Source organism: Muscardinus avellanarius (genome assembly GCF_963383645.1).
Source record: "Muscardinus avellanarius genome assembly, chromosome: 5".
NCBI lineage: Eukaryota > Metazoa > Chordata > Mammalia > Rodentia > Gliridae > Muscardinus > Muscardinus avellanarius.
In genome coordinates this window covers 113,871,776-113,898,459 of record NC_137790.1, presented here as the reverse complement: position 1 = coordinate 113,898,459, position 26,684 = coordinate 113,871,776, and the positions used below count along the sequence as shown (strand labels likewise).

Genomic DNA, 26,684 nt, shown 5'->3' with positions numbered 1-26,684 from the left:
GGAAAAGAACAAAATTCAAAATTGGAAGAATGGTTTCTGTGAAGGTGAGTTGTTTTTATGTCATTATAAGAGCTGAAGAATCCTAAGAGGTACTGTGGCGGATTGGGTATCATCCATGTATCACTGCAATTTTTACTGATGGGGAAGGGAGCATCCTCAGCCGAGCTACAGAGACCTGTGCATGAACTTCTCCAGGGGCCAGCTGTGTCTTCCTGCCCCAGTGCGCCTGCTGTCTATAGTTTTGCTGTTATATATCTAAGCTCTGAGTACCATTTTGAATTCCATGGTCTTAGGGACCCCAAAACAGATGGGAAGCTCAAAGAGTACCTTTGGGTAGTCATTTGGTTCTGGAGTACGGAACTTATAAAAACTTCAGCAGAGTGTTTTGTTGGGTTTTAGCTAAAACTACATGTAAAACTTCCCAGGAAGAAAAGCTCCTATCATTTCTCAATACACTTCCTGGGAAGATCTTGCAGACCTATCTAGACACAGGTATGGGGTGTTTCTGGGAACACCGGCTCACCTTTGTGTCTCTTCTTACTGCTAAGAATGTGATCATGCCACACCATCGAAATCCGCGTGAATAAATTTTACCATCCCAATCCCAAGTCATTTTGTTGAAGACCATTCCTGCTTTCTGAACTGAAAAAAATATTTTTCTTTTAACTCATTAAATTTTCAGTTCTGCAGATATTTTAACAAAATTTATACAGGCACATTAAGTCTGTTGGGAATCAAAATCTAGAGCTCATATATTGTTTATATATGTATTTTGATATCTGCATATATGTTTTTATAACCTGTAATCATTAACCTGTTACTTTTCTCAAAAGAACAGGCCTCTAAAAACATAATTATTTCCATATTTATGATATTTCCAATATTATGATCTTAAGTGGTATATTTGTTGCTTAGTTTGAGTTTTTGTAGATGTAGATAAAATGGGTTAGTCCTTTTTTGAGTAAAAACAAGATGATTTTGCTAAGACTATGGGCTCCTTAGGCTATAGAAAGACCCTCACAGGTCCTTAGCCACTGGATCCTGAGAGAGTTCCTGGCATAAAGATAATAATCAGGGAATGACAAATAGCCAACTTGCTTACTGTCCCAGTGTAAGTGGGGCACAGTTAGCGTTACTGAGTTTCATATAGCTTGGCTACCACGCTCGGCTTAGTGTTTGTTGTTTTAAACTGCTGAAAGTCCATCAACCAGTTCAGGAAATAATAGATAAAAAGCATATCAATATTTATTACATGAAAGGAGATACACAATAAGACCTTAGTCACAAACACTGCAAATCTGCAATGATTTGAAATCTGGCCATTTATTTATTTATTTTATATCTATCATCTATCTGTCTATCTATCTATCTATCTATCTATCTATCTATCTATCTATCTATCTATCTGTCTATCTATCATCTATCTATCCCGGGAATTAAACCCAGGGACATTCTACCTACAAGCTAATCCGTCCCCATCTCCACCTTATTTTTAGTTTGAAACAGGGTCTCCCTGGGTTGATGAGATCCTTGGTACTTGCTAGGACTGTCCTTAAACTTGTGATTTTTCTGTCTCAGCCTTTCAAGTACTGGGATTAGAAGTGTGCATCATCATGCCTGGCTTGGTCATTTTAAATATACATTCATAATGTTGAGAATTTAGAGAGTGAAGGCTAAATTTTTTTCTCTTGACTGTTTCCACAATCTCTCATTTCTTATCCTTCTAGGTAGCTAGCTCTGAAATGTGAAATGGGCTTTCACTTTGATCTCATAAAGTCTAAAAGTCAGTAAAGCAATTGATGGTCCCCTTTTCTTTGATCCATTCTTTCTCTACTGATGAAAAGCAATTTTAAGATTATTTATTTATTGTTTCTTATTGTGAAAAGGTGAGAAGATGGAGAGTTGGTTATTGTTGGTAAGCCATCTGCTATAATCTATTGTTAGAATGTGCCCTATTTTTAGATTCCGGATTTGCTTTGGTAATGTAATTCTCCTTCCTGGTAAATTCATTTTATTAGCTCCTATGAGACTACATGCACAATAAAAAAAACCACTTTAGACAATTCGATGAGTCCCTTGGGTAGGAGAATTCATTTGTTCATTCAACAAACATGTGTCAACTGTGACTCCATAGCTTCTGAGTAGCAAGGGTCTCAGGAGGACTCTGTCCCCACAGGCACTGCCAGCAGCAAACGCTCTGCTCCCTGAGGGCGGGGCAGGCGGGAGGGAGCTGCAGGTGGGGAATGACAGGGAGCTGAGTAGCCACACTGTGGGGGGGAATAAGATGCCAGGACTGCCATGGAATTAATTATCTGGAAGTAACTTAGAACTAGATGACAGCAAACATCTTAAAGTCTTGAATGTTCACAATGAATGTGAAATTAACTTCTTTCAAGACTAAATACCATATCCCAGTAAAGGACTTGAAACATTTACTTTATTCAGGCACACATGAATCTCTTCATTTTAGTGGTTTTTGGTTTGTTTGTTTGTTTGTTTTGTGGACTGGGGATGGAACCCAGGGGCATTCTACCTCTGAGCTACACCCCCAGCCCTATTATTTTATTCTTTATTTTGGAACAGGGTCTCACTGAGTTGCAAAGAGCCTCACTAAGTAGCTGAGGCTCTCCAAGAATAGTGATCCTCCAGTCTCAGCTTCCCAAATGCTGGGATTACAAGCGTGTGCCACCATACCTGGGTTAGTTATATATTTTTTAAAAGATATTTTCTCATGTATGTATTGGCCTCCCAAGTACTGGGATTACAGGTGTGTGCCACCATGCCCGGCCAAATCACTTATTTTAAAGGAAAGGACCTATGGGGTAATATTAACCTGATGCTAACTTGGTTTCTAAAAGCAAGTTTAAATGACTGATCCTTGTGGGCTTAGCATGGAGTCATAGCCTATGAATTGAGATTGGAGCATGAAGCAGAGATTTGGGTGGAGATTTTCTGTGTTTTTAGTTTTTAGGGTAGTGATCATCCACCTGTGGAGGGATGGTGGAGCCAAGTGTGCAGGGGACCTGGCAGGCTTCCGCCCCGCCTCTCTCGGTTTCCCCAGGCCTTGCGCCCCTTCCTTATAGGAGACTTTTTCCTGATGTTGTATAGTTCAGATTCTGAAAGGCTGGATGCTTATTTACTGCAAATCGGGAACTGGTGAAACCCAAGTAACATCCTAAGTAACATCCCTCTGAGCACGGGTGACAGTCCCAAAGCAGAACTTGGCCAGGTTCGGGGGAGGAAGGGAGATGGATTATGAAAGAGACTTGAGAACCGGAAGAAGAGACCAAATCCTAAATAGTACCCACTGAATGAATAGGGATACTAGGAAACTGGAAAGTGTTAAGGACTTGGAAGTCCCCCGAGAGGTTAGTTCTCAATTGAATGGAGAGTCACTGGCTACTTTTTAATTTCTGAATGTCATTACCCTTTGACCAACACATTTTTTTCTCTCACTAGACCTATGATATAAAGCTTCATCTCTCTCCCAGGCTGAGAAGGAGAAGCCGTGAGACCCACGTTATTCAGGGCAAAACTTGGTTCTGGTTGAAAGGATGGGAAAGCCAGGTCTGCGTGCTGCGGTGGCCCTTGCAGGGAGAGCACTGTTTGGGGAGCAGGTAGGAGGGGCGGCTGCTGGGCTTGTTCGGGAAGTTCTTGGTGGTTGTTTTCTATTGTTGGGAATAGGAGCGGTAAAAAGTTAGGCAACTGCAATGAAAGATGAGCTGAAGGAATCTGGGAGGGCAGCGTTTACTCAGGAATACTGCAGGACACCTGATCTTGCAGCCCTCTCCTGCCTTAAAAAAAATGTACATCCTATTATTGGTTCCTTAGGAAAAGATTTCTTTGTAAAAATTAGCTTCCCTTCTTGGAGGGGGGGGTAGAGGAGAAAGACCTAATATGCTTTGGGTTCAGTTTACTTGTAGAACATCAGAATCAGGAGCTGGAAAGTCACAAGGACCCCAGTGATGTGGGGCTAGGTCTTCCTGACTCCTTTTTAATTCTCTATCAATCACTCAGCTCTTTTTGTGCTTTAGCTTCAAAACTTGAAATCTGAGAAGTGATAAAAGTGTCCTGCCTATTGCAGAGAGATGTATGTACAAAGAGTTCATGGAATCTTTCCCACAGGCTTAAAGTCAGAGTGCTATTGTGACACGTGCATACTGGTGTTTATAGCAGCACAAGTCACAACAGCCGAGTCATGGAACCAGCATAGGTGTCCGTCAGCAGATGACTAGGTAAAGAACACGTGGTATATACACACAATGGAGCTTTACTCAGTCATATAGAAGAACAAAATTAGGTCATTTGCAGGGAAATGGATGAAAACGGAGATTATGCTGAGATCGGCCAGTCACAGAAAGTCAAGGGTCTGATGCTTTTATCTCATATATGGAAGCTAGAGAGAAAAATAGGAAACAAAAGGACTTGAGATAAGTCAGGAGAGCGATGACCAATAGACTATGGAAGAAGACTGGGGCAGGTGGGGAGGGCTGAGGAAGGAAACAGCCTAAATGATGCTGTGTCCATATATGGAAGCATCACCACCGATGTCACTAGATGTACGAGGGAGGGGGAGGGACGTCAAGGAGACACTTCGAGGGCTGTGTGCACGTATGTCTGCATGACTTTGAATTTCACTATGATGTATAATTACAATGCACCAATAAAAGTATAAAAAAGTAAAAAGAGACCGTGTCTGTATTTACAAGTAAATATCTTTGAAAAGAGCTCAGTCAGATTTACTCAAATACAAATCTTTTAAGTTCATTCATTTATTCATTCATAAAAGAAAAAATTAGGAGCATAGTGATTTCTTTCCAAGGAGTAGAGTAGGGAATTCTGAAAAAATTTTCAGTGGGGAAGATGGACAAGTGCTACCCATCGCTCAAGGCCATGGACAGTGCTTAGTCATGTGGATAACATGTGTCCATGACCATGATGTGGAAATGGCACCTCACCTCTGGAGTCTTCCTCTCAATAACCCATATAGCTAATCGTGAAAAAACAGATGAATTCCAGCAAAAGAGCCTCCTACTGGATACCTGACCAGCACTTCTAAAAACTCTCAGCCATCCCAAAAGCTCAGAAGAGTTTAAGGAAACCTGATGGCTAAATGTAATGTGGTATCCCAGGTGGAATCCTGGACCAGAAGAAGGACATTTGGTGAAAACTAAGGAAACCTGAATAAAGTAGGAAAATAATAATATATCAATATTGTTTCATTAATTGAACAAATCTCTCACACTAATATAAGAATTTAATAGAGGAAACTGGTACAGGGTACCCAGATGAAACCGGAGCTAGGTACAGGATACCTACGTGGAAGATGGAACTCTCTGTCCATCTTCTTGCTCCTGTACCTCCTCTGCTTCCTCTTTTATCTCTCTTTACCTCTCTGTAGTACTAGGGATTGAACCCAGGGGCATTCTACTTCTGAGCTACACCCTCATCCTTTTTATTTTATTTTGAAATAGGGTTCTCGCCTATGTTATTAGGGCTGGCCTTGAACCTGGAATCCTCCTGTCTCAACTTCTTGTGTACTGAGATTACAAATGTGCACCACCATGTCTAGCTTCTAAAATCTGGCCTAAAAACTAAGCTTATTTCAAAATTTCAAAGAAAAAAAATAATTAGAAAAGTCTTAAAAAGTACAGATTTTTCTTTGTTCTAAAAACCAATGGACTTTGCTTATTCCGTTTTTTTTCTTCTGAAAAATTTTCCCCACTAACTCTTGTACACAGGTAAATAATACTCTTTTGCCAGGGACTGGCTTAAGCATTTAAAATGCAATAGGAGAAAAATAGTTTTCATTGTGATCCAAGGTATACATAGATCCATTGTTATACAACTGAAACAAATATCTCTTAAAATAATATTGTGAGGTATATGCTGATATGTTTTATTCCCAACTGTTATATTCATTCTATTGTGCCCTATTCTGTTATTTTTTCTTAAAAATTCCAATTATGACCTACCACACAGATTTCTTCTTCCACCCACCTTTCTTTCTTTCTTTCTTTCTTTCTTTCTTTCTTTCTTTCTTTCTTTCTTTCTTTCTTTCTTCTTTCATCTTTTTAGTTTTTGAAACAGGGTCTTACTGAGTTGCAGAAGGCCCCACTAAGTAGCTGAAGCCAGCTGCAAACCTGCAATTCTCCCGTCTCAGCCTCCCAAGTACTAGGATTATAGGCACGTGCCACCACACCCTACCTGGGCAATAAATTTTGACAGATTATCTTCTGCCAATTCAGTATACCATCTGTCTGTTTGAAGGATGGAGGGAGATCAAGCTACTTTTAAAAAGTATGCGACAAGCACTCTGAGTTTTTCCTAATGTTAAAACTTCATAGACCCTGTGAAGAGTGAGACACTTGTAAAGTGGGTTTAAATCCCTCTAAAATGGCTTTTAGAAGTGCTTATTCTAGACAAATAATACAATATAAGGTTAGTTGGTAGAAGAGTGGTTTTATTTTGTTTATTGATTGATTGTGGTACTGGGGTTTATGCCCCAGGACATTTTATCTCTGAGCTACAACCCCAGCCCTATTTTATTTTTTATTTATTTATCTATTTTTTATTTTTTTGGTGGTACTGGGGGTGGAACCCAGAGCCTTTCTACCTCCAGGCTATACTCCCAGACCTTTTTAAAAATGTTTTATTTGGAAACAGGGTCTCACTAAGTTGCTGAGAGCCTCACTAAGTAGCTGAGGCTGGCTTCGAACCCGTGCGATCCTCCTGTCTCAGCAGGGATTACAAGCATGTGCCACCACGCCTGGCTTTTTATTTTTATTTTGAAACAGGGTCTTACTAGGTTGATGAGATTTTCACACTTGCTGAGGGTGTCCTTGAACCTGTGATCCTCTTGTCTCAGCCTCCTAAGTACTAGGCTTATAGGCCTGTGCCACCACACCCAGCTCAGAAAAGTGGTTTCAGTGAGAAAAAAAATCAGGCTGGGTGTGTCAGGAGGCCTGAAGTCTACTAAAATTCTCCCTCTTCTCCCCCCCCCCCACCCCCCACACTTCTCTTGCTTTCTTTCTAGTTATTTATTTGACTGTGCATCCTTGGGCAAGTTTCAAACTCTTTCTATGTTATAGTTTCTCTGTGTGTAAACTGAAGATAATTTAGAATCACCTCTGAGCCTGTCTCATTGTTACGGTAAGGTGTGTAGGGACAGGTTTTTGGCTCTCTAGAAGGAATAACAAGTCATAGCAATAGTAGTATCTTTTGTTTTTACATGTAGATTGGTACAAGCTTAAACTGTATATAAGATTTTGCTAAGCTATGGACTCAAGAAACATCCTATAATGATTACTTTGTGGAATATTCTGTAATGATTATGTCAAGAATGGAGTGGTTTATATATTTTATAGGGAAAAATTTGGCTCTTTTTTATCTTTTGCCAATTGCATTTTTTAGTACATTATAATAAATAAATAAATAAACAAACAAACAAACAAACAAACAAACAAACAAACTCATGAGGCAGCCATTACCACAAACCACTATTGGGAGCATTACAATTGCTAAGCAAATTTTCAAACGTGTCTTGGACAGGGACACTACCTACTATTGCGTTGGTTGTGCACTTCTGTGGTGGTTCTTCTCTTGGGGACCTAGTTGCAAACTGGTTCTTCATGTGAGCACAATGTGACTCACAGAGACACAAACACACAATTTCTTATGCATTATTGCATCAGAGATACCAGAGTGGTTTGTCTGTGTGATTAAGGTCAGAATCTTACATCCTATCTGTGTAACAATTAGGCACATGATGACTGGCTCTAATTTTTCTGTGGGTGTCCCATTGTTTGCTGTGCTCCATGGGAAGATTCATCCCTGCTCATAGGTTCCTGAAAATTCCCTTTCCATCTTAGAATACTTGCCAACCTTTCTTTGGCAATCAGTTCTTCCTGTTTCCAGTGGAGAGAATACTAAAAGTGAGAAGAGAAGCCCACATCTTTAGAGTTAAGCTATAAAAGCAACCAAAGGTTTGTGGTAAATTAAAGATAAGGTAGAAAATTAAACAACCATGGTATAATTAAGGGGCCTTCTTTACACATTCATAATAAATCATGTAATTTCATAGACTCCCCAGAGAGGAAGAAACAAACAACTATAAATCAGTGTGTACTTCAGTTAGTCAACTAGGTTACTCTAATTACGTTTTGTAACCTTGTAGTTAGAAACAAGTTACTTAAATAATGGATTAAAAGGAAAAATTATCACCAATGGTGTAGCCAAGCTGATGCGGTGTGTTTTGTGTGTATCTGAACCAAACTTATCGCCTCTAAGTTTCATTAACACAAACAAAAGCAAAACAACAGAAAACCCATCCGTCAGCTGTGTGGCTGTGCGAGGTGGGCCATGCTGAGTGACTGCAGTCACTACCACGCAGTTCTCGTGTATGGACACATTCTGGCATATTCCAGGGAAAGTCAGGAAGGAAGGACTTCTGGCTTGGAAAGTACAGTTGGAATCTGACCTTAAATGAAATTTTCACAATAATTTAGTATATGCTAAATCCAGATGAGTTCAGTTACACTGTTGTGTGACTCTCAAAGTATTATTTTGAAACTAAAGTGAGTGACAAGTATATTGTCACTGAGATGTTATGAATGTGAGGAGAGATAATCTGTAATGAGGTAGAAGGGGATATATCTTGTCTTATTCTCATGTCCTTTCCTTCACATGGAAAAAGGAATGGGCTGTCAGTGCTGGAATGGACGGATGGGTTCTGGCCCAAGGTTTAGCTACAATGCATTTTTTAGGATGAGCTTCTTTATTACTATTTTATTTTTTGTGGTTCTGGGGATTGAACCTGGGATGTTCTACCTCTGAGCTACCCCCTCTGCACCATTTCATTTTTATTTTGAAATAGAGTCTTAAAGTTGTTGAGGGTCTTTTAAGTTGCTGAGACTGACCTCAAACCTATGGTCCTCCTGGCTCGGCCTCCCAAATACTAGGATTATAGGCTTGCACCATCATGCCTGGTTTATTTTACTTAATAAAAAATCCTTTTACTCTATAAAGCAGAAAAGAGGAAAGAGTTTAGCTTCTGAGTGGTTTTTCACTTCTGGACATATGGTGGTCAAGGGCTGCCAAGTGGACTTTAAGAAGAAAGAGTGAGCCGGGTGTGGTGGCTCATGTTGTAATCCCTGCGCTTGAGAGGCTGAGACAGGAGGATCGCACAGGTTTGAAGCCAGCCTCGGCTACTTAGTGAGGCTCTCAGCAACTTAGTGAGACCTTGTTTCTAAATAAATATAAAATAGGTCTGGGAGTATAGCCCAGAGGTAGAAAGCCTCTGGGTTCCACCCCCAGTACCACCAAAAAAAAAAAAAAAAAAAAAAGAAGAGTGAACAAAACTGCAATAATAAAACTGTTTCAGTCATTAGAAAGGTGTGTGTGTGTGTGTGTGTGTGTGTGTGTGTGTGTGTGATCATGGGGATTGAATCAAGGTGTGTTCTACCTCTGAGCTATAACCATAGCACTTATTTATTTTTTTTAAGTGGGGTCTCACTAAATTAACTCATGCTTCTGACCTTGAACCTGTAATGCATCCATCTCTCATTAGAAGTTACTTTTTTTTTTTGGTGGTACTAGGGTTCCTGGAAGCCCTTCTACCTCCGGGCTACACTCCCAGACCTATTTTTACATTTTTATTTGGAAACGGTCTCCTAAGCCAGCGTGCGCGGCTGGCTTCGAACCTGTGCGATCCTCCTGTCTCTGCCTCCCAAGCGCGGGAATTACAAGTGTGCGCCACCACGCCCGGCTTAGAAGTTACTTTTTAAAAAGTCACTAAATGGTACCGGGTATGATTGTGCATGCTCTTAATCCCAGTACTTGGTAGTCTGAGACAGGAGGATCACAGGTTCGCAGCCAGCCTCAGCGACTTAGTGAGGCCCTCTGCAACTTAGTGAGAGCCTGTTTCAAAATAAGGAATAAAAAATAAATAGGGCTGTGGGTGTAGCTGTGAGGTAAAAAGCCTGGGGTTCAATTTCTAGTACTGCAAAAAAAAAAAAATCACTAGCTGTATAACCATGATTATAGCAGCAATATTTATAGTAGTCAAAAGGTGGAAGCAACCCAAAGATCTGTCATCAAATAATCAATAAATAAAAAGTGATATGTACATGAAATGGAATATTATTGACCCTTAAAACACAGGGGAGTTCTAGCACATCTTAGAAGATAAGTGAGTCTTGTGGTAGAAGTGAAATAGGACACCCATGAAAGAAAATACTCTATGATTTTACCTCTATGTGATATGGATGATATCAGAACAAAGAACAGAGTGGCTAAACTCATAGAAACAGAAAGTAGAACACAGCTACACAGGCAGGTTGGGGAAATGTGGAATTGTCGTTTAATGAGTATGAAGTTTCACAGTTCTGCCAGATGATAAAGTTCTGGAGATTGTGAATATATTCGACACTACTAAACTGGACACTTAAAAAAGTTAAAGTGAGCGGGGTGTGTTGGCACACACTTGTAATCCCAGTACTTGGGAGGCCGAGACAGGAGGATCATGTAGGTTCCAAGCCAGCCTCAGAGACTTAGTGAGGCTCTCAACAACTTAGTGTGACCCAGTTTCCAAATAAAATATAAAGTAGGTCTGGGAGTATAGCTCGGAGATAGAAACACCCCTGGGTTCCATCCCAGTACCACACACACAAAAAAAGAAAAAAAAATACTAAAACTGATCTAGTTATGGGTAGACGAGTTTATACCACGCCTGTCCCAGAGCAAAGCAGGCATTTAAAAGGTTAAAACAGGCAGGTTCTTACTATCAGCATGGAAGTGAGATAAGTTGACACTAAAATCTAAAAGTTACAGACCCCACAGAAAAGTAAACAAACAAACAAAGAAAGAAACAAAACGCCCGCCATGCATCCCCTCATGTGGTCATGGATGATATCAGAACAAAGAACAGACTAAAGAACAAGACAGGCCTATTATTTAGTTTGGTAACAAAAATAAAAATGTTAAAGTTTAGAAGGCTTGGGAAAAGATGAAAGAAACATGATCTTTTCATGTAGATGCTGATAAAGTGGGCTATTGGCCTGTTGCCATAGCAATCCAGATAAGGAAGACCAGATAGGATACACCCTATTTAAGAAGGGGGGTCCAGGGGGGTCTCAGTGTCTCCCTCAAGCATTCAGCTATATTATCTTCCAGTGCAGCACTGTTTCTTTCCTGCTTCTAACAAATCTCACTTTAATTTCAAGTCTGAGATTCCCAGTTCATTATTTCTATAAGGGCTGAGAAAAAGAACCCACGGTAAATCTATGGCAACACCTCAAACCATAACAAAAACATTCTGACGGACATTCTTTTTTTGGTGGTACTGGGGTTCCTGGAAGCCCTTCTACCTCTGGACTACACTCCCAGACACCTATTTTTTTATATTTTTTATTTGGAAACAGGGTCTCTTAAGCCAGCGCGGCTGGCTTCGAACCTGCACGATCCTCCTGTCTTCGCCTCCCAAGCGCGGGGATTACAAGGGTGCGCCACCACGCCCAGTTTTAAGGACATTTTTAATAGTCATAAAAAGGCATTGACAGTCTCTGGTTGGAGTGGGGTGTTACTAGTGTGGGCAAATCTCCTGGATGTACCATCCACAGCTGAGTAAACAACCCCAAAAGCCTTCAAATACCAATCATCAGGTCCCAGTTGGGGTTCCCTCCTCATTGCTTTCAGGATGCAAGAGAAAAACTGAAAGCCGTCAAACTCTGGAGAGTTGACCTGCTGAGGATAACTTTGAGCATCAGTGAAATTTTAGTAACTTCGTCTAGTGCAATTTTTAGGGGATTATGAATCTGATGATATGCTGCCTGCTATTGAAGAGGGTTCTTAAGACTCTAGTCCTAGAACACCTAAATAGGACTGCTGAAGCAGGTAAATCTTTTGGCTGAAACTACTTTCAGCCATTTTCTATACCCTTCTAGGTGACTGTCAAGCTCTTTGATTCTCTTTGTCAGCCCCTTACAGCCATCCCACCACAGTGTCTAGAGAAACTCCTGCCTATGTTTGTTTCTGAGGACTCTGTTTTAGTCTCTGTAAGCCTGTCCCTCATCCTTAGTGATCATTGCTATATTGGAGAATTCTTCTGAAACCTATCCAAGGGACAGTGGGAGGGTGCAGGTGTGTTATAAGCACACCCGCTAAGCACCTGCCTCAGTCTGACAGAAGGGATCTGGGTATATTGGTAGCTGGAGCTGGGCATGGCTCATGCCTGTGACTTCAGTACTTGTGAGACTGAGCATCCTCACTTATTGTTAACTATTTTGGAAGATAATGTATTCACTTCACTGTATTTTTTCCTTAATTTGCCCCATCTAGTTAATTAAATGCTTATTAAAAGATATGTTACTTCCTGGTACCATAGTCCTTCTGGAATAAGATGGTGCTTCATTGAAAAAAAAAACAAAAAACCGAAGGATGCTGAAACAGAAGCAGTCTCCACCAGCACGCTTGTGATAAGGTAGCAGTGGGTGCTATGCAATTCTGTCCTTGGTACTTGTACTGGAATCAGCTTCCAGACCAAGGACCTTTTAATCTGGAGGTCAGGAACTTGTGGTGTGTGTGTGTGTGTGTGTGTGTGTGTGTGTGTGTGTGTGTGTAATCTATGAAACCCTTGCAAATTTTTCATAGATGATCATTTTTCTGCATAGGTTTTGATGGAGGCTGCAATGTCTATAAACTAAAAGGCACTGTTTCAAGGCCTAGTAACTAAAGCTAGTTGTCACATAATACGCCTCCTGTCATCTTTGTTATGGACTGAATAGTGAATGTACCCCAGAAAAGCCCATTCTCCTGGCAATGCAGGGAGACTCAGCGGGGGGCTTGGCAGGGTTTGGGGGCCAGAGGTCATTAAGGGAGGAGCCTCGAGGGCTAGTCTGTTTCTGGCCTCTTGTTGCTCTGTAGCCACTGTAGGTTGGGCAGTTTTCCAATGCCCGGTGGCATGGTGTTTCAGACCAGGTATGGAATGAGCCTCTTATATCATGAGCCTAAACAAACCTTCCCCCTATAAGTTGCTCCTGTTGGATGTTTTGGTCACAGTGATAAAAAAAAAAAAAAGCCTAATACAATCTAAAATGCCAATATAATAGTTTGCTGGTTGCTTAATGGAGAACTAGAAACTTCATCTTTAACACGAAGATGTTAAAGATATCATCTTTCCATCAAAAGAAAATGATCAGAGTGCTAAAAGCAAGACACCATAACCTCACCAGAATTTACCTTCCCAGGAAGGCCCAGGCCTTGTCCCCAGCTCCTCTCCCCCTTGGGGTGATCCTGTGTGGGTTACTTCTCTTTTCTGGGTGACTTTTTCCTCATCTGTGAAACAAAGCTTTGAATTAAATAGAGGCAAAGATGACTGTAATTTTAAAACACTTCTCTTCCACTTAAAATGTCCTTAAACCATTTAGACCAATAATTTCCCATAAGAATCTAGAATGTATTATAAAAATAAGGCATAAGCTACTCTTTTTTAAAAATTATTTTTAGAGAAGTTCCCAGTTCATGAACATGTCACTGACTGGTGATTTCCCAGTTGTATGCTGAGGACTCTAAGGCATTGTAGGTTCTGGGGCTGAGGAGGCCTGGGGGTAGGACAAAGGGCAGGGTATAAAAACACCCTTAGTCCCCACTTCCATTAGAACAGCCTGCATTTTTTTTTTTTTTTTTTTGTATTGGGGATTGAACCCAGGGGTATTCTACCTCTGAGCTACACCATAGACCTTTTATTATTTATTTTTATTTCAAAACAAGGTCTCACTATGTTGCTGAGGGTGGCCTTGAACCTGTGATCCTCCTGTCCAAGCCTCCCAAGTACTGGGATCACAGGCATGCACCACCATGCCCAGCTAGTAGTCTGCTTTTAATCTCCATTGTGCATTGGGTTTCTGAGTTAGGTTTTGTTTGTAGAAAGTGATTATTGAGCTTAACTAGTTACTATTAATATCATAGGGCAAAACCAAAACTGGAGGATAAAAGATTAAGTAAAAGGAGATTAAGTAAATCTCTGTGTTTGACTTTGGGGACGGGAGTATAACTCAGCAGTAGTATGTGCTTAGCATGTGAAAGGCCCTGGGCTCAATTCCAGCAGCAAAAAGTAAATCAGAAAAAATAATGAAAAGTTCTCTTTGAAATTCAGTGGAAATAGAAGTACTGAAGTTTCTTGTCTTGTCATTTATTAGCTGTTTCACATCCAACAGTCTTTCCCCCTCCCTTGTAACACAATAATAATGTCTTATGTATAGGGCAGTCATGAAAATTAAATAAGATTATATTCATGGGAGTGTTTAATGAGATTATAGTAAAAATAGTGTCAAACGTGATCATATTTGTGAAAGTATTTTGTAACTAGTAAAGCATCATAAAAATTGGGAGTTGTCTTCAGTAGTGAGTCCAGAGCTCTGCATTAATTCCAAACCATTGGAGCAACTTTTTTTCCTATTTGAATTAGGTCATAGATGGTCAAATTTACAAATAACTTTAAATTATAGGGTAGGAGCACCAAAGTCAGCAGACTGCAGTGTTCAAGACCGTCAGAATCCTTTAGGGATACCTGCATACCCAGGCTTATAGCAGCATGAGTCACAATAGCCCAACTATGGAATCCACCTGAGTGTCAACAAGTCAATGGAGAACGAAAACGTTTATATGCAATGGAGTTTTACTCAGCCATAAATAACACAGTTATGTAATTTGCAGGAAAATGGAACGAAGCGAGGTCAGCCAATCTCAGAAAGTCAGGGGATGTATATTTTCTGTCCTATGTGGAAGCGAGAGAGAAAATAGGAAACAGAAAGGACTCTAGATAAATGAGGGGAGAGACCAGTAGATTATTGGAAGGGGATGGGGGTGTGTGCGGCATGTCCGGAGAGGATAAAGGAATAACTGAGGAAGGAAACAGTTCAATAATGTTATGGAGCAAAACACACCAATGTATGTTTGTGTTGCTTTGAACCTTGCCGTGATGTCTAATTACAATGTACCAATTAAAAATGTGTGTGTGTGTGTGTGTGTGTGTGTGTCCTGTGTGTGTGTCTTAGGGTAAAATTATGAGGGAAATAATAAAAGGTCCCGCTTTTATTAAAAAGGTTAATACCCCAAGGCTAAGATGGGGGGAAATTTGGCTTCAGAAGCTCAAGTAAAAAAGACTCATGTGAGCTCAGTGGTGGCGGCACACCTGCCTAGCACCTGCCAGGTCCCGTGTTCAATGCCCTTGCTCCACTAGAGAGATAATAATAAAGAGGAGTGGGATACTTAGATTATCAGCGCTTCATTAGGAAAATGGTTCAAGCAGAAACTAAATATGCCATGAAAAACTGAAGTTGCCATGAATCTGGAGGAAGGCTTTAAAAAGCAGAGTACGATGATACGCTCCTGTAATCCTAGTATTTATAAGGCTGAGGCAGGAGGACCTCAGGTTTGAGGCCACCTTTAGCAACTTAAGGTGGTCTCCAGCAATTTAATGAGGCCTTGTTTCAAACTAAAAAATGAAACAAATATGAATAAGGAAAACTAAAACTAAAAAATAAACAAATAGCCGGGCGTGGTGGGGCACGCTTGTAATCCCCGCGTTTGGGAGGCGGAGACAGGAGGATTGCGCAGGTTCGAAGCTACCCTCGCTAGCTTAAGTGACCCTGTTTCCAAATTTAAAAAAATATAAAAAATAGGTGCCTGGAGGTAGAAGGGTTTCCAGGAACCCCAGCACCACTAAACAACAAACAAACAAAAATAAATAAATAAATAAACAAACAAATATAAAATAGGGCTGGAAGTGTAGCTCAGAAGTAGAATGCTCCTGGGTTCAAACCCTAGTACCCCCTCCCCAGATTACTATCCATTACTGTGGGACACTGAAACAGGAGGATCACACGTTGGAAGCCAGCTTCATTAATTTAGTAAGAACCTATTTAAAAAATAAAAAAGGGCTAGGGGTGTAGCTAAAATGCCCTGAAGTTCAATCCCCAGTACCAAAACAAAACAAAGAGATGACTACAATTTCGTCAATTTTAAAGATTCTATTACTAAGGTAAAATTAAATATTGCAGGGGCGAATAACTGATTTTGTTGACAACTTTTTTGCCTTAGTAAACAGTAGTTTTGAAGTAGCAGTGACCCTGCTCTTGTGCTGTTGAAGAAGTTGTCTGACCTGTGAATGTTGGTTGTGTGCTCAGAAACACAGGGATGACTAATCACTTCTGCATTGTTTTAAAGATTAAACTACAGCACATTGATAAAAGATGTTTAATAGTTCTTGGTCTAGGGAAGGGTGCAAACCAATTATTACTTCTTTCTCTCATTTTCCTTTTTCTAAGCAGTTCTTTTCAGGTGATTCTGTGGACCCTCAGGGACATGTGGTATATGTGTGTGAAGTAGTGTCTTTTCTGAGTCTGAGGGATGAATTCACCGAAGGAAATTAGCAGGTCACAGTGGCTCAGGGTTGTGTCTGCCTCCTGGCTGTTTTCCTGAAAGGAGGAGACCTGTGGAATGATTTTTGGTTTGTCCTAAATTATAACCTGATTTTCCTGCCCATCAAAACCAGAACTAGATGCTGGGCATGGTGGCACATGCTTGTAAATCCCACACTTGGGAGGCTGAGACAAGAGGATTGGAGTATTGCCTCTGCTGGCTTAAGAGACCCTGTTTCCAAATATATACATATAAAATAGGTCTGGGAGTGTAGCCCGGAGATAGAAGGTGCCTGGGTTCCACCATCCCCAGTACCACCAAACCAAACCAAACCAAACCAAACCAAACAAAACAAAAAACCAGAACTAGGCCAACCTGATTGATTTTTCTGAATACAAAATTTTAGGCAATAAAACATCTGATTAAAATTTTAAGGGCCAAGTGCCCAATCATTGAGCAGGAAGAAAAGCTGATAACTGGAGGAATAGAGTCAGTTATGTCTTTTTTCTGTACCTAATTTTTCTACCAACAAAATTCCTCTAAGTTCATAAAATTATTTTTCAATAGATTAGTTAATAAAGAAAAGACATACTGGGCGTGGTAGCATATGCTTATAATCCCAGTACTTGGGAGGCTGAGACAGAAGGATTGAAAGTTCAAGGGCAGTCTCAGGAACTTAAGGAGAGCCTGTTTCAAAATACAAAATAAAAAGGAATGAAGGCATAGGTTGGTGGTGGAACACACACACCTCGGTTCAATCTCCAGTATGAAAAAGAAAAAAAAGAGAGAAAGGAGAGACAGTTTATTATTCTTAGGAAAACATCGAACCATGGGACCCTGTTTTCTCAAGCATCCTGCCAAATCCAAAGATTAAAGAGACCCTCTCACTGCTACCGCTCCACATGAAGTCAGAGGTAGGGGCACCACCGTCCAGCCCCACCGCATGCCCAGCCACACCAACTTTCACAAGTTTTTAACTCTGTTCCTTAACCACGATTTCCTAAAGAGCAAATGTGTCCTCCACAGCATTAGCTGTTCCGTTAAGAGTCTTTCCAAGAAACCATAATTATTAGAATTGTTTTTTAAAAAGTTCTTTAAACAAGCAGCACATTAGAATCTATTGCTAATTATATATAATTATTATATATATAATATTATTATTATATATTATATATATTATATCTATATTATATTATATATATTATATATTATATGTATATATAATGTATATTATATCTATATTATATTATATATAATATATTATATATTATATATATTATATATAATTATTATATATATATAATAATTATTATAATTAATAAATGCTAGAGTGGTATCGATCAGGTTACAGCTTGTTCTCTCTTAAATAGCTGCCTCGTTTGTGGTTACAGATAACTGGAGTAAGAGGTTACGTGACCAGTTGGTGCAATGACTTTTTAAAAGAATTGCAAGAGAAACTGGGCTATTTAACATATGTTATTCACAAAGCCTGTGGAAATCAAGCACTTCCGTACACTTAATATAGTGATTAGGAGAAAGAATGTGCTTGGTTATTAGAGGGCCTGGACTGTAAGAAATTGTTGAATTTTCTATTGGACTGATGCTAGTAGTAATATGTAAAAACATATGCCTCTCAGTATTCACACACACACACACACACACACACACACACACACACACACACGCTGGTTATATATATTTTACTTTAAAGTGGTAGAATGAAACCAGGCATGGTGGCTCATGCTTGTAATCCCAGAATTTGGGAGGCTGAGACAGGAGGATCACAGTTCGAAGACAGCCTCAGCTACTTAGTGAGGCCCTTTGCAACCCAATGAGACCTTGTTTCAAAAATAAAGAATAAAAAAATAGGGCCCGGGGCATAGCTTGGAGGTAGAATGCCCCTGGGTTCCATCCCCAGTACCACAAAAAAGTAGCAGAATTAATTTATTTTACATTTTTAAAATAGAGAATCAGCCGGGCGTGGTGGCGCACGCTTGTAATCCCAGCATTTGGGAGGCTTAGACCGGAGCATCGCGGTTCGCGGACAGCCTCAGCTACTTAGTGAGGCCCTCTGCAACTTAGTGACACCCTGTTTCAAAATAAAGAATAAAAAATAGGGCAGGGGGTATAGCTCGGAGGTCAAATGCCCCTGGGTTCCATCCCCAGACCCTCAAATAAATAAATAAATAAATAAATAAATACATAAATAAAAATAAAGAATCAATTATGTAATGTTCCTTAGATTGTGGCTGCTAAATATTATGTAAAAAGCTTTATATTATTTATTTCTAAATTTTGTATTTATTCTGGTTGGAAGCATTATGCTTATCTTAAAAGCTTTCAGAAGGCCGGGAGTGGTGTCGCACTCTTGTTATCCCAGCATTTGGGAGGCTGAGACAGGAGGATTGTGGTTTGAGGACAGCCTCAGCTACTTAGTGAGGTCCTTTGCAACTCAGTGAGACCCTGTTTCAAAATAAAGAATAAAAAATAGGGCTGGAGGTGTCACTCAGAGGTAGAATGCCCCTGGGTTCCATCCCAAGTACTGGAAAAAAAAAAAAAAAAGCTTTCAGAAGAGAACAAATGTAAATTTTTAGAAATACTATTTTATTATTTAACCTCTCTGAATAAATATAGGTCTTCAGCCAGGTGTGGTGGTGCATGCCTATAATCCCAGCACTTGAGAGGCAGAAATAGGAGGATCATAGATTTGAGGCCAGTCTCGGCAACTTAGCCAGAACCTATTTCAAAGTTAAAAAATGAAAAGAGCTGGGGTCATACCTTGGAGATAGAATGACTCTGTGTTCAACCTCCAGTACTACTACTACAGCTAATAATAATAATAGATCAAGTGAGAGAGGTCCTTATTATGAGACAAATAATGTTCCTCCTTTGATAGTATCATACACTTAAAAATTGTTCTAAGAATAGTCCAGTTAATGAGACCTTCATGACTATCAGAAGTACAAATATTGATTTTTGTATATTAATTTAATATTAGCGAAGGCACATGAAATAAAGATAGTAGCTAAGTTGGAAGAGTATGTTGACAACTTTAGGAGAAATATTGTTGCTCTGCAAATAAGTGTTGGTTAGTCAACAAAAGGAAGAGTTTTTTTTATCTATTAATAGTTTTTACTACTGTTGAAACAACTGCTATTATAAAAATAAAACTAAACAACTCAATAAAATTATAAAACATTATACAAATACCTATGCACATGCTTTTACCATCCTAAAAATGTATTTTGTTGGCATTTTAAATTTTTCTATGCATTTTAAAAAATTTGGTTGTAATCATCATGTATGTGTAAGTCTATATTCTAACTTTTTCAATTAAATTTTCTCAGAAGTATTTTTCTTATGTTCCTACATAGTTTTTAAAAATCACCATTCTTTTTGTGTGTACGTGGGATTGAACCCAGGGGCATACTACCTCTGAGCTATACCCTCAGCCCTATTTTTATTCTTCTTTCCTTCCGTCCCTCCTTCCTTCTTTCCTTTCTTTCTTCCTATTTTTGCAGTCCTGGAGTTGAACCCAGGGGCATTCTACCTCCAAGTTATACCCCCAGCCCTACTTTTTATTCTTTTTTTTCTTTCTTTAGGTACTGGGGATAGAATCCAGGGGAATTCTACCTCTGAATTCCCCTAGCCCTATATTTTTATTCTTTATTTTAAAATAGAGTCTCACTGAGTTGCAAAGGGCCTCACTAAATAGCTGAGGCTGGCCGTGAACCCATATCCTCCTGTCTCAGCCTCCCAAATGCTGGGATCACAAGCGTGTACCACCACACCCAGATTTGTTTTTTATTCTTTATTTTGAAACAGGATTCACTAAGTTTCAGAAAGTGATGTGAACCTGCGATCCTCCTGTCTCAGCCTCCCAAGTACTAGGATTACAAGCATGCACCACCATGCCCAGCTACAAATCACCTTTCTGATGATTGCATTAAAACTAAATTTTAAGTTAACTCAAGACCTTCCCTATTCATCCTGCAATTATTTATTGAGCTGCTAATGTGAGCCTAGCACTGTGCTGGGTTCTGACAAGTACCCTGCTTGTGTGTTCTGTGGGAGGATGGTAGAGGATATGGAGATGGTAGATGAAAAATTTCTCGAGATCTTGATGCTATTACTATCCCAGGGCCAAAGACTTACTTTGCTTGCTCATTTGGCCGATGATTAATAGCCACCAAGTAAGGAAATATCTGTATATGTTTGTGTAGATATTGTGCTGGATTTACAGCTATTAAACTTATAAAGCGCCAGGCGTGATGGCGCACACTTGTAGTCCCAGCATTCGGGAGGCTGAGACTGGAGGATCCCGGTTCGCCGGCAGCCTCAACCAAGGGTAAAGGAGGAAGGGCTAATTTAGCAAGGATCCTGGAGGGACATGAACTTCAGCAAGGTAGACATAATCACCACCTTCAGGCCACTTTCTCAAGGAGAAGGACACAGGCGGTGCCATGACAGGGAAATGCTGGACACTCCAGGCATGGAAGGAGGCTCACAGGAGTGGGTGTCAGGATCAGTTCTTGTTTTTTTTTGGTGGTACTGCAGATGGAACCCTTCTACCTGCAGGCTATACTCCCAGACCTATTTGGAAACAGGGAGTATACCCCAGAGGTAGAAATCCTCTGGGTTCCACCCCCAATACCACCATAAACAAAACAACAACAACAACAAAAAAGAAACCAAAAATACACAGGGTTCTTTTTTTCAAAAAATGTTCTTTTCAGCCGGGCGTGGTGGCGCACACTTGTAATCCCAGCACTTGGGAGGCTGAGACAGGAGGATCGCACAGGTTCGAAGCCAGCCTCAGCTACTTAGTGAGGCTCTCAGCAACTTAGTGAGACCCTGTTTCTAAATAAAAATATAAAATGGGTCTGAGAGTATAGCCCAGAGGTAGAAAGCCTCTGGGTTCCATCCCCAGTACCACCAAAAAAATTTTTCTTTCTATCCTTTCTTTCTTTCTTTCTTTCTTTCTTTCTTTCTTTCTTTCTTTCTTTCTTTCTTTCTTTCTGGTGGTACTGGGGTTCCTGGAAGCCCTTCCACCTATGGGTTACACTCCCTGATCTCTTTTATATTTTTATTTGGAAACAGGTTCTCTTAAACCAGTGCGGCTGGCTTCGAACCTGCGCGATCCTCCTGTCTCCTCCTCCCAAGCGCGGGGATTACAAGCATGCGCCACCACGCCCGGCTAAACTTTAATTTTGAAGTAGGATCCTGCTGAGTTGCTGAGGCTGGCCTTGCACTTGAGATCCTCCTGTCTCAGCCTCCCAAGTACTGGAATTACAGGTGTGTACAATCACGCCTGACTTCTAGCACCTTTTAAAGCAGGTGCCTAAGTGGAAATTCGGGGCCCCTCTAGTGAGGTGCAGACTCTGGGTCTTTGCTCGCTTTCCCTCTCACCAGCCTGGACAGGGACCTGTTCTCTTTCATTTTTCCAGAGTGGCCCTTACATTTTTCTTCCCTTGACTTCTCTCCCACTCTTACTCTTCTTGCTGTTAGGGAAACAGATCTTAATTATTTACACACAATTCCTCAGAGGACGCCAAGAATTTATGGACAAGAAAAAGAAAAAGGACCTAAAGGAAACTGAAAGCCTGGCCCATGATTTCCCTGAATGTGAATTCTTGTTATATACAACACTGTTTATGTTGTAATTCTTTGGGGCAGATGCTGGCTGGTCTTGCTTGTGCCTGCTTGGAATGTCTTGAGGATATAATATTTTCCTAAACAAAATGATGGGATATCTAGGCAGCAAAATAATGCTGGTGGTTTAAGCAAATGAGAAGGGGAAGCCAAAGTTCTCAGGGGAAGAGAGAAGCTCCTCTGCAGCTGATAATCCTTGTGACTCATCTTAGCGTTCCAGTGGCCAGGTTTGTGCATGATCTTTACATTACATAATTATAGAATACTTCTTCCTAATCTGATCCTACAATTTATTTATTTATTTATTTATTTATTTATTTATTTATTTATTTATTTTTGGTGGTACTGGGGTTCCTGGAAGCCCTTCTACCTCCGGGCTACACTCCAAGACCTATTTTTACATTTTTATTTGGAAACAGGGTCTCCTAAGCCAGCGCGCGCGGCTGGCTTCGAACCTGCGCGATCCTAAAATTTAACCACGCCCGGCATCTGATCCTAAAATTTAAAATTTTACCTCCTTCGCTTCTCTTTCTTTTCTCCAGAGCTCAGATCTTTTTCTCATATACTACATTTTCATTTTTATTATTGTTGTTATTAATCTGTGACACCGCTGCTATAATTTAAGTTCATTTAAGGCAGGCATTGTTGTCTGTTATGTTTATTAGTTATCTATGCCTAAAAGTATCATAGAAGGCTCAATGTGGTGGTCATGTTTGTAATTCTAGTATTCGGGAGGTGGAGACGGGAGGATTACAGTTCACAGAGAGCCCCAGCTACTTAGCAAGGTCCTTCGCAACTTAGTGTGACCCTGTTTCAAAAAATAAAAAGACTAGCCTGGCATGGTGGTGCACGCTTGTAATCCCAGCACTTGGGAGGCTGAGAATGGAGGATCACATGGTTTCGAGGCCAGCCTCAGCTACTTAGTGAGGCTCTCAGCAACTTAGTGAGATCCTGTTTCCAAATAAAATATAAAATAGGTCTGGGAGTAAAATCCAGAGGTAGAAAAGCCCCTGGGTTCCACTCCCAGTACCACACACAAAAATAAATAAATAAGTAAATAAATAATACTAAAAAATAGGGCTGGGGGTGTAGCTCAGAGGTACAATGCCCCTGGGTTTCATTCCTAGTACTGCAAAATAAATAAATAAATAAATAAATAAATAAATAAAATCATAGAACAGTGTACATGTGCAATAAATATCTGTTGAAAAAATGAATTCTTGATCACATTGAAAGCCATACTTTAAAAAAATCACTGTGATCAAGTTTATCTTCATGTATTTAGTTTATAAACAAATGGTTGAGCATTCAAGATTATTCTACAGAAACCCTCTAATTGAGCCTGGCATGGTGGTTCACACCCATAATCCCAGTTCTTGGGAGGCTAAGACAGGAAGGGAACTGATTCAAGGGCAGCCTCACCAATTTAGTGAGACTCAGCAACATAGGGAGACCCTGTTTAATTTTTTTTTTTTAATAAAAAGGGCTGGGGGTGTAGCTGGGCATGTTGGCTCAGGTCTCTAAACCAGTACTTGAGAAGCTGGACAGGAGGATCTCAGGTTGGAGGACAGCCTCAGCAACTTGGCAAGGCCCTATATTTTCCAATAAACTCATTTATTGGAAAATTACACAGACATTCAGAAGAATAAGATACTCTTCTAATTGAATTCATCAGTACTTAAATAACAACAGTAAGTAATAGCTTTTATTTAACATTATATTAGACATCTTCATCTTGTCCTGCATTTAGTGCCATAATTATTAAAGTTTTATAATTATGCTTTTTATTTTTAGGTATATAATTTTTCATGTTGCAGCAGTGTTCATCTATTATCAAATTCTTTTTTATTTTTATTTTTGTGGTACTGGGAATGGAACCCAGGGACACCCTGCCTTCCAGTTACACCCCTAGTTCTACTTTTTATTTTTTATTTTGAAACAGGGTCTCAGTGAATTGCAAAGGGCCTCACTAAGCAGCTGAGGCCGGTCATGAACTCAGATCCTCCTGTCTCAGCCTCCCGAATGCTGGAATTACAAGAGTATGCCACCATGCCCAGCTATTCTTTTACAATTTTTTTTAAAATTAGAAAATAATATTGACTTCTTCTGATCTTGCATAGATTTGTTTTCTTCTGATCTTGCTGCACGGTAAATTTTATTTTGTTATATTACATTACGTTACTTATTACATATTGTGTTGCATGTAATACACTATAATTTAAAAATAGCATTTTAGTTTAGAAATGACAAGCCAATAAGTGGAATGTCTAGAATTAGACTCAAAAACTATGGGAATTGAAATATAATGAGATTGACATTTGTTGATTGGTACCAAAATGATTCAATAAATGTGATAACTAAATAAATATTTGAGGAGAAAATAAAGAAGACTGCGTGGAACCTATTTCCATCCGCATGGTGTGCTTTCCAAAACATATATATGGAAGGATAAGCCTGTGCTGGTGAGAATGGAAAATCCCCGCATCTCCCTGAAGCAGGCAGACTTGCATCCTAAAACTCAGGTCCAGCTGGGCCCAGCGTATCCACAACTCTTCTGGCAGCAGCTCAACTTTGTCCCCGCACCATGGGACTGACACTCGCCAGTTTTATACTACCATTTGCGGACACCACCCACCATTCCGTGAGTCTTAGTACAGGACAGGATACCTGTGGGAACTCACAATGTGAGGGATGGACAGGGGAGTGAGGACATGGCAGGATGCTGGGGGTGGGGACCGCAGTGACTGCCCCTCACTGGGCCAATCTGTATGGAAAATGACTCTGCTCTTTGCTGAGATTCCGGCACCTAACTTTCTCATCCAATATGGGTCATAACAACCTCAACAAATGCCCTGAAGAACAGATAAAGGACTAGACTTATCTAAGAGCAGGAGGAACGACTGGCTTCACAGGTCCTGGTTTAACATAATGAATGGGTGGGTCCCTTGCAAGCAAATTCCCTTTGGGACTGGATTAATGACATCTGCCTTACTTCTACATAAAAGAAAGGTTGGGCAGGTGTATAAACACATGCAAAGCACACAGGGTGTGTGACACCTGTGCCGCTTTAAATTCTTATATTGTAATGTGGTCTTCGAAAAAAAAATTGTCCTACTAACTATTGGTCTAGTGGTACTTGAAAATTTATGAACTTCAAGTTCTAAGCTCATTTGTTCTTTTAGTACTTTGGATACTTTACAAAACACTGCTTTATTGAGAAATACCACACAATTTACCTAACTTACAGTATACAATTCAGTAGATATTTAGTAGCAGATACTTAGATGGGGTTCACCATCACCACATTCAATTTTAGACCATTTGCAGCATCCCTGAAAGACGTCCTGTACCCTTAAGCAGTTATTCTCCATTTCTCCCTGACTCTACTTCTCACTCCCGCCCTCAGCAACAAGTAATCTATTTTCTGTACCTATGGATTTGGCAGTTGTGGATATGTTGTACCAATATGTATGGTCTTCTTTTATTCAGCATAATCTTTTCAAAATGCTCATCCACACTGAAGCATGTTTCAGCTACATCCTTTTTATTGCTGATTAATACTCCATTCTTCTATTGCACGCCACGTTTCATGTATCCATTCGTCATTCAGTGGCTGCTGGTGTTGTATCTGGAAACAACTTTCTGGTCCACAATGAAAAACGCTGCTATGAATATTTGTGTACTAGTTCTCTCATAGATGTAAGTTTTCAATTCTTTGCACATATTCCCAGAAATGGGATTGCTGTGTAATTTGGTAATTCTGTGAACTTTTGGGGAAATTATCAACTGTCTTCCATACAGCTATGTTGTTTTACATTTTCACCAGAAATATCTGATGTCTGTCTGTCTCTCTGTCTGATATATATTTCTTTTTTGTGTGTCCTGGCAATTGAACCCAGAGCCTTGCTCACGCTAAGCAAGTGCTACACCTAGCCCCACTTTCTCTATATCTTCTCCACCACTTTTTATTATATGTCTTTTTGGTTGTGACCATTTAGTTCAGTGTGAAGTGGTATTTCATTGTGGTTTTGATTTTCATTTCCCTAACAACTAATGATAGTAAGCACCTTTTCATGCATTTGTTGGGAAAACATTGACTCAAATCTTTTGCCTATTTTAAAATGAATTGTCTTTTTGTCGTTGAGTTCTTCATATTCTGCCTTTATGAGGGGGTGGGCGTAGGGAAAAGAGCCTCAAATTTCTCAGTTGATTTTGCCCCAAATAAAGCATGCCTAACAGGAAGCCGAAGGGGATGAGAATTGTTAGGAAGGGGCCGGCTTCTCCTGGAAATCTGTGGTTCTAGATCCGGATCCAGGCTGAGCGGGGCCGGTGAATCTTTCAAGAGCTGAGCAACAGCACACCCAGCTGGGGAGGGCAGGAACATGGGTGTGTCTCCATCATCATACACTCTTGTTCCTCCTGAAATTCTATGGATGCCTTGAATGAAATTTCTCCATTTGCTGTATTCTTTCAGGATAACGTCCAGAGACAATTTTGACCAGTTTCATAAAGTGTGGGTCCGCAGGAGTTTTCACATCTTTACTCTAGAAGTTGAGTCCCATTTGAATCATTTTTAATGAAGATTCTGATTCTTGTCTGTTTGGTGGTAAAAC

At 40.1% G+C, this 26,684-nt stretch overlaps 1 protein-coding gene across 1 annotated transcript in view; it reads right to left on the bottom strand.

The window, feature by feature from the left end:
* Positions 1-26,684, bottom strand: part of B3GALNT1 (beta-1,3-N-acetylgalactosaminyltransferase 1 (Globoside blood group)) — a gene marked incomplete at its 3' end in the record, with an annotated part of 569,595 nt that overhangs the window by 284,646 nt on the left and 258,265 nt on the right. The gene's annotated exons all lie outside the window — the stretch shown is intronic.